Source organism: Opisthocomus hoazin, chromosome 1 (assembly GCF_030867145.1).
Source record: "Opisthocomus hoazin isolate bOpiHoa1 chromosome 1, bOpiHoa1.hap1, whole genome shotgun sequence".
In the NCBI taxonomy this organism is placed as follows: Eukaryota; Metazoa; Chordata; class Aves; order Opisthocomiformes; family Opisthocomidae; genus Opisthocomus; species Opisthocomus hoazin.
The window spans coordinates 81,941,398-81,950,821 of NC_134414.1; the positions used below are offsets into that span (position 1 = coordinate 81,941,398).

The window sequence follows — 9,424 nt, forward strand, 5'->3', positions numbered from 1 at the left end:
ATTGTTTCTATGTCACACTTTTGAAAAAATACTAGGTAAAAAGAAAATAGTTTATCAACTAACTGGCTGAGCAAGTAAAACATTTGCAGGGGTATTCCTTGGGGTGGGGGGGTGGGGTGTGACAATGACAACAACAATGAAAACCAAACTAAAATTTACACCAACTCCCAAGTTCTTCACAGTTCTAGCAGCATGCTTATAAACTCTGACTTCATCCACTCCTTCAAACACCCCAGCTGTTCGTACAATTCAAACCCCTAAAATCTCTGCAGTTTCACAACAAACTTCAGTGCAAACTCGTGTCTTCTTAGAAAGGCTGGCTAGGGTCACACCACTGAAGGATTTTTGTTTGGTGTTTTTTTTGTTTGTTTGTTTTAAACTAGTTTTGGCAAGACCCGTTTTTACAAGTTGCGGTTAATAAACCAATGTATACTGCTGCCAAATATTTTTGAGTATTAATTCCAATATGAATCTCAAATGAACTTTGTTTTTCTGGAACTGACATTGAAACAGTGCAAGTTATTAATCCGAAACATTTTTGACTGGCATCTTACATTCAACAGAATTGCTGTTTGCCAAATTAGTATGCACCAGGACCTCTTTCTGAAAAGCAAAATGCTTCTCTCTTTTGTAACGGTTGCAGGTTATATTGGACATCAACATTTTGTAAGTTATACTGTTGGTGATACAGGCTATTGTTACCAGACTAAAGCTGCAGATGTGTTCAGAAAGCTATTCACAACTTCAGGACGATCCCTCAATCAGATTGCCATCTCAGGTATTGCTCAACTTCCAACAGTATTTCTACAGAGGTAACAGAGCAGTACATGAGGCAATAATGACTCAAACTACTATATTCGGAGAGAGCGCAACCATGATTTTTGGACTACAGGGGCACGACTGCAAACAGCTAGAGTTCTGCGTTAGTACTTAGTGCTGCCTGCTCAGTACCATACACCAGGTTCTCTGCAGGAGTTCTCCCAATTGCATTCCATGAACAGACATAAATTAGGCAGAGTTTAGGCACATGCCACCTCCACAGCTGTCTTACATGCAGACCTGCAAAATCAGTCTCCCTTCAAACCTTTTACCACACCAGACAAGTTTTCTTTAAATCTTTATCTCACAGCAAAGAACGAAGGGGGAAATCTCTGATCAATATTTTTCTTTATTTTCATCCACTTTGCTTCCCAGTGAGAGAAAGGACACAGTTATTTTCTGAAAGCTTTGTCAGCAGAGGACTCAGTGGCACAGGACGTGTTAGTAGACATCTATCTCACAAACTTTGTGTGCTGTCACCTTCCTTATCACACCAACAGAATGGGGATGTCCCACAGCACGGCTGCAGCCACAGCTTCCACACCACTTTGTACAAGGAGAGCTCCTCTGGGACTGGAGTCAGTGTCCTGCGATGCTCTTTGGCTTTTCCAATCTTCCTTATTACAGTGTCAAAGAGGGGCTTGGTGTCAGCCGACAGAGGTTTGGCTTCAGAAGGGTCTCGCAAGAGATCAAACAGCAACGGAGGGTCATGATGGGTCACGCCTTCCCCAAAACATGGGCAAAATCGTCTTCCATAACAAGCCACAGCCCCATGTGTATGAAAGACAGGGATCACCTAATGAGCCTTCGAGATGGCTCCATCTGTCAGGGAAGAAATCTTATGGCACCAGTACAAGACAACAAAGGAAAATGGAAAGTGGCTTCAAGCAATACAAGTACAACTATTTACTAAGAAGACCTTTTCTCACACACCTTGGCCACTCCCATCACCACATATCAGATTCTCTGCACTGAGTACTGACTTTGAAGATGGAGAACACTAGAAACATGAAGAAAACCACATCAAATTTCCAGTGTAGTAGTAGACAGCCTGTATTCCCATCCCACTTCCTATAGGTTTGTTACTTACTAATATTTCTCTGTTGTAAGACACCTCCAGCTAGCCGGTCACTGGTATGTCATGCACAACAATTTCAAGAATCTCAGAGATCAGTACTGATAAACACCCATCATGCCATAAATCTATCAATTAGCAAGATGACTATCAAGAGAAGAAAACTTGTGTTTTGCAGTCACCACAGAACAAACATTTATACTTACTGTCGTTTTGATGCCACCTCATGCAAGTAGGACTCACAATAGTGAAACTGAAACTTGTACTCCGACTTCTGAGCTCTTCCTTGCAGTAAAGGCACCAAGTTTCATCCATCGATCACCCTAATGTATTAGGGAGAAGCGTATTCAGGTGGAGGCAAACCTGACTGTGAACTACATACTTATCACTGCCTTTGCATTGGCTATACCAGTGCTTGAGAGCATACAGAATAATTTTGTCACATATTAAGAGCAATCAGCAGACTGCCAAGTGAGTATTTAAATCCCTAGATTTATTTTTTTTTATAATTGCTGGGTCAACTCATTCCATTTAGGAATACATAAATAATATTTACAGCTTGTTCTAGTGAAAAAAAGTAATTTATTCAGGAAATCAATACCTATCTCAAATGTTTACATTTAGCAATTTTCAAATAAGCTTCAAGAAATCTGTTGAGCAAGGATGGATTTAATGACTTTGGGAGGTATTTGTAAGTGTCCATAAGCCAAGTCAGTTAGTACCAAAACAACCTCAGCCACCAATTCTTTCCTGAATGAGGCTGAACCTGGGTTTGTAATTAGCACCTGGTCTTTGGCAGGACCAACAGCTCTGGCCATTCACACCCCTATGGGCATAACTGGGAGAGTTTGCTCACTAGTTTAACATGTCAGACTAGGCTTGAGGCTAAGGAATATTTGTAGGAGCTCCAAGGATGATAAGAAATACTGTAATTCTTTAGTAGTTAGCTCTCCTATCAATCTCTCCTCTTGAAAACATCTTCATACCTGTCCTGTGGCAACACTCCTCCAGTCAAATGAAAAACTATGGGATAAATAAGACTTGCGGGTTCATCGATAACTTCTCCTGCAGATAACACTCCTAGCCACCTCAATACTCCTGGCACATGGATCCTTCCTTCCCAGTCTCCCATGCCTTTTCCACCTGCAGTGAATTGAATCAACATGTGGCAGTTCAGAGGCAAACACAAACCTCTTCATTGGCTTGTTGCATTCCAATGTACAGAAAAAGACACAGTAATACACTGTTTATCCAAAAGATTCAGCTCTTCATTTGCGTTGGACTTCACCTACTTCGAAAGGCCTCAAAATATGACACATAACATCCAAACCTAGGAAGATGAGAGGGGGCAATCTCTGTTTTAACTTTGACCACAGGTGAGGGTAGGCAGAGTAAATCTACCTTTGAAAAGCCTATGTTCAGCAACAATCAAATAGCTTCCACCTTCTGTTATCTTCCATTTCATTGGTTCCCTGCATCCATCTGTGTTATCGAAGAGCTTCCCAGCAAAAGACAAAAGAAGGAACTGGAAATTGGAAGAAATCACAAGACTGAAGAAATACTTTATATTCTCTTTAAACTTATACAAGACTTGCTAATTAGTATCCTATTTTAATAAACATCTGAAAAAAAAACCCAACAAAACCCAAAACTTCTCTTTCTAGCCATGGATTCTCTTCAAAATATGTGTTCTTAACACTTATTTCCATGTGCCTTACGCATCTCATCTTTTTTTGAAATCAAGATTTGGACCTGATTCTCACAATGCTTAATGCAACATCTCTTGAGTCAGAAGCAAAAAATATGAACCTATGAAATCATATCATATACGCTTTACTTCAGCTGGCAGGAAAACACCTTGTCTCGACTTACTGCTAACAGAAACAAACCTAACAAAGCATCCCATTGCTAGATACACGAAGAAAATATTTATCTAGCTCCCAAAGCAGAAACCTGTTTTAATTAATATATTAAATATGGAAAAAACATTGTCTTTGTTAGATCCCATCAGGCTTATGAATCAGTGATATCATCCATAAAGAGAAGCACTTTCTCAGCAGAAGCAGGGAGTGAGGTGGAGGATGAACAGACTAACTGAAAGCCCTTTCCTTTCCTAATGGCCAGCAACCTCCACTGCTCAGCAGCAGAGCATCCACCTCAGAGCCAAAATTCCATGCCTTTGACCTCTGCTGTGTCCTGTGGGGTAGCTCAAGAAGGGTTTCCACTGAAAGAAACCAGTTTTAGGAAAATAAGAACATCAGAATTTGGGCAAGAAGTGGATGGTTCATTGGTTGTAACAGAGCCTAAGCCCTGGCTCCTCCTGAAACACATATTGTCATGTGTTCATGTCAGGTCATAGGATGAGGTGGTCTGATGACACATGGCTGCTTGGGTAGGTGGGAAAAAATGCAATGACTGCATATTCTTTTGGCTTGAAAAAAGCAACTGCACTGCTCAGCAGGTTGAAGAATGATTCACAATAGGAAGCGATGAGCAGGAGGTAAAGAGTGAGATCCTCTTAGACCACCACAGCCATTTGGATTTTATGCCAATCACTGACTTTGGAAAGTAAAAGCATACGGGGAATGAACTGTTGCTGCAAGTCATGACACAACGTACCTTTACTCTATTCTGTATTGATTAACTGGGCAGCAGTGATTTCTGGAACATAATGAGAAAAAACAAACAAATCAGGATACAGTCCTATTGTGGAGAGAAGAGAAAAAAAGACAGGGAGAGAGAGAGAGAATATTCAATATAGGAAATTATCACATTTTTTCCACTGCCTTTCACTTGAGAACACCAAATAATTTACATGAATCAAGTTAGAGAATACCTTCGTGAAGGAGTTGTGTACGAATGCTTGCACTTTACTGAAAGAAAGGATGACTAAGATTAAAGCACCTCTGTGTATCACCTGTATTTCAAGTTAAAAATGCAACTTATTCCAGCCTTGATAGCTTCAGCCAGGCAAACTCATCATGTTTTTGATTCTAAGCTTCATGTAAAGTCATAGTGTTTTTCCTATCTTTATAAATACCGTTCCAGTCACCTCTCTGGGCAGATCCATCCTGAGCCTCCAAGTGCCCTCCATGATCAGAGGCAAAGTATGTGAACGTCTGATTTTTCAAACCTTCTTCATCAAGCGAATTCAGAATTTTGCCTTAAACTTAAGAACAGAGACAGCAAGGCTCCTATTAACCAATCATAAAGATCAAGTCAGATTCATAATGTTTCAGTAATAATCTTTTGCAATACCCTATAAGAAGTTTTTAATAGCTTAGATTTCTGTAGGCATTTTGGCCTTATTAGTTTTCCTGCTCTAAAATACTGAGGTGTATGTGTCTGAAACAAATCCTTCATGAAGAATACTTACCCACCATCCAGTCCATTTCTTCTACCTTGTCTCCATATACACCATGATGGCTCTTCCCAAGAAACTTTGCCATGGTAAAGAAGGGGATGTGAACATGTAAAAAGGAAACAAAGAGAAGGAATCGTCCGTGCCTGTTTCTTAAAAATAAACCAAAAATTAAAAACAATTTATTGTGTTAGAAATATTTTGAAAGGTTTCATATTCATCACAGCATGGACATACAATGGGTCTAGACTGCACCCACATCTAGCGCATCCCCATTGATCACAGCTGACGGCTTTCTTTTTGCATAAAATGTGGGCAAGAAAGACTTTTTTCAGCTATGTTATTTTCAAATTCCAGTGTGTAAACAGGCATAGCGTTTGCACAGTGCTTAAATGAATCAGATACTTAACTGATGCCTCTAATTAAATGCAACTGGATATAGTCTCATATTTACTTTAATATTTGTGTGTTTTTTCCAAGATGGCCACTTACAGTTTTCAGTGTGGCGTTCGCTGCTGTGGAGCAGGGCTTGTAGGCCTTGCTTGACCAAAGTCAGTGATCAAAGGATGCCCTGATGAAAGAATCAAGGACTGCGGAAAAATACAGAAAGAAGTAAACAAGAACGGAAGCAAAGATTCATAAAGAAATGGGACTGAATGATCTGCCAAGAAATGCAATTGGCAAGTAAAGATGTTACTGTGAGGAAGTTGTATCCTGTACTAATAAGAAAATAGATATCAAATATAATCAGTAGTTGTCACCATAAATATCAGGTATAATCTGTAGCTGTCACTAGAAAATTGCATGTTCCGATAAGATAATCTTAAAAATAGTCTATAAGGAACTCAATCTATGAATAAAGTTTGACATTTGCAGCATCCATATTGTATGTGTATGCTTTGTCCATCTTCACCACGGAAACGTCGCAACATTTCAGTTCACCTGTTTTCATAAACTTTAAGATAAGAATAGTAACTTTCCCTGTGTTACAGAAACATACTTGGTGCACAGAAATATCATAGAAGGCTGCAGGGGCAGAAGCTGAATCTAGAAAATGAATGATCCCTCTTGGCTTCCTTCTCAATGCATAAAAATAGATTTAAAGTGTTATGAGATTTTCACATGAAATAATTTTCTACATCACACACATTTTATCTAGGTGTTTTGTAGCATTTAGGAAAATGAGCACAAATGAGGCTTGTAGGGTGAAGAGTAAAAATTAGCTGGTTAGTCTTGGAGCAATTACGGATTACAGGGAGTAGTGAGATGGTCATGCATCATTTAGTTAAAATCCTTCTCATTTATTGTAGCTTCCAACAGGAGACAGCTGCAATTCAAATTCAAGTGCATTGGGTTTCTAAGTAGAGAACTTGGATATGAGTTTCAAAGCAGTTCTCATGATACAGCTATAGTTACTGGAGAAAAACACTCTATTCCAAGTGCCCAGAGCTTCCTGTCTCCTTTACAGAAAATGAGACACTTACCTTTTGTAAATGACACTGCTTCCTTCAGCATGAGGGAAGCAGTCCTCTCTAACCTCATCTGCTGCTCAGTGATGTCATGGTTCCTCATCAGGATACAGTTCCAACACTACACAAAGCCGTAACTGGAGTACCGAGAGATGAAAAAAAGGCCGCCCACCAAATTAAAACAGGCAATTGTCTTCTAGCTGACTGAAATCAAATCAGTCAGTTCTCCAGCAGTGAGAGTGAGAACAGCAAGGGTAATCATCTGACTGTAAAGCCAAAGCTTATCTTGAATGGCCACACCCAGCTCTGGAGGTTTGTCTTCCCCACAGGTATATAGAAGTGTCAAAGGTATACCATAAAAGTAGTCAATGCCATGACTGAGAGAATGGTGACAGTGATCATCGAAAGATTCACAGTTTACACCTTGATACCACTTTCCTGAAGGTTTTAAAGCATGAAAGAAATTAGAACATTAAGGTGGACAACTCAAAAGGAGCCCAAGGTAGCACTGTCAGCATCTGTTTGGGAATGAAGCAAGTCACTCCATTTTTCAACAGAATAGCGATACATTCTCTTCATGCACAAGGATTCTGGGTAAAATCAGTGCCTGACCAGGTGAACGTCATACTGTAATGGACAATCCCCCAGTGGTCATGGGGTAAACAGGGAAATTCACAAGATGCTCAGCTACTGAGGTGATAAGGGTAATATAAGGATGTGATTTCATTACCTTTCAGCAAGGATCAGGGAATTTAGGTACTCGAACTCGCTGGCTGCTTTAATACATTCTCTTCTGAATTTTAAATTCTCGGGTTTATTTTTGCATTGAGAAGATAACTGGAAGATCCAGTAAAACTTTTGGCCAATGTTAACAAACATCTTGATCATCAGTCTCAGGAAGATGATTTCTCAAGCGTGTCCCTACTCCCCATGAACAGAAGAAAAGGCTGTAAACCGACCTTTCACTCTATCCCTCTCTGCTTAAAAAATGTTCTGGATCACAGTACCCTGAGGTTTGCTGGGTTATGTGATTGCCAAGTAATTATAGACTCAGCCAGGAAGACTACAGTTCATTAGCTCGTGATTCAATGCAGCCACATCTATTTCCAGCATCCGGCACTTGGAGATGACAATGCCTTTGGTACAGCTGGCCCCAAACCCCCTGGCTTTAAGGGACACTGTGCTTACCCTACCTACCCATTTGTGTGAAGGGATCCATCGCGGAGTGCCTGTCACCTGACAGTAATAAAAGCAAGTAGAAGGGAAAAGAGATTTTTCCAGTTGATTTTAGAGAAATTTGGCAAAAGAATGGCAAATCTTGAAGCTGATGAGGTCTAATCAAAGTCACAGACAGGAAGGTGCTCTGGGGCAGTGTCTCCCCGGCACCTTTGCACTTTGGCTTTATCTGAGGAAACAGCCACCACATCATTCCTCTTTGGGACCCAACATGGACTTCATCATCTCCTCTGTGGGTACAAACTTTGTTCCTTTCTTTCCCTACCCTCTTTTCTTTCTCTGCCTCTTGCCTCCTAAAGGCAGAATAAATACTTCAAGATCTTGGTTTGTTTGGAACAATCTCTACATTAACAAAACTCTCACGGTGGACCAACCTTTGAAAAGATCTTAAGCCAAGTAAAACAAATGCTCACTCATTATAATAATGAGACAGTTTTTAATTCTTCCTGTTTTGGGTGCCCTGTGCAAGTATTATCATTGTCTTAAAACTCTTTAGACTGCAGTATTTTTAGTCTTCTTGCAAATAACAGGGGTTTCTTCCCCTCAGCCTTTTGGAGAGGATTCATATCTGTGACTAATGGACCATTCTGGGCAAACACAATCTGTAAATTCCCTTCATATAACGAGTTCCTTCTTCAAGGTCATGCTAAAACCTTTTCCCTTACCTATAGTCCAGTGGTATAGCCTTGTTGCTACAGCAGCCTGGCAAATGTCATTTCATTAGCAGAGAGGTCTCCTGACCCAGCGTTCCACTGCAGCGCCCAGTACCTGTTGCTGGACACTATTCCTAACAGAAACAGCTCTGGTCATTCCTGCAGGCCTTTTGCTCTCTGCTGGTGGAGGCTGGGCTACTCCTGCCAACCGCCATGTCAGGAGCTCAACCTGAAGCCAGCAGAGGTCCTCACAAGATGTAAATACAAGCATATCTTGTAGGCAGTCACATCACATTATCAATAGTGTATCTCAAGTGCTTCAGGTAGTCAAGAGTTATATTTCAAAGCAAATGCTGCTTGGCACCAGTTTTACCATCAAACTGAGAATACATCAATGGTGATGGTAGATAGTAAGTTTTATTTTCTGCCTGTTGGAGTAGCTGTGATAATTTAGTGTCTCTGCTCTTCATCTAAAATGAGAGGTAACAGTTGCATTTCCCTACCTCAGGGGGATGTTGTGTCATGTTAGGGAGACAGAGTTCACCCAGCATACACACTGATTCTGCACTTAGCTCTCAAAGTAAAAATCTAATTTTTGTATATAGCACCTAGTGAGTGATGAATATCTATGAAGTCCTTCATAAGCCACCTTAGATAGGAAGGGAATGGTCCTAACACTCCATTTTCACTGGAGATTTGTGGCTTTCTGCACTGTGTCAGCAACGAACTTGCCTGTTTCTCTTGGGAGCCCTAATTCAAAACCCCTTACCTCTAGCCATCAGCATCAGTAACTCCTCCATCAGAGTGCCCC

General features: G+C 40.5%; 1 pseudogene; it reads right to left on the reverse strand.

Annotated features, from left to right (window-relative positions):
- Positions 1–1,276: 1,276 nt before the first annotated feature.
- Positions 1,277–7,943, reverse strand: LOC104326385 (arylsulfatase D-like; annotated as a pseudogene).
- Between the last annotated feature and the right edge of the window lie 1,481 nt (positions 7,944–9,424).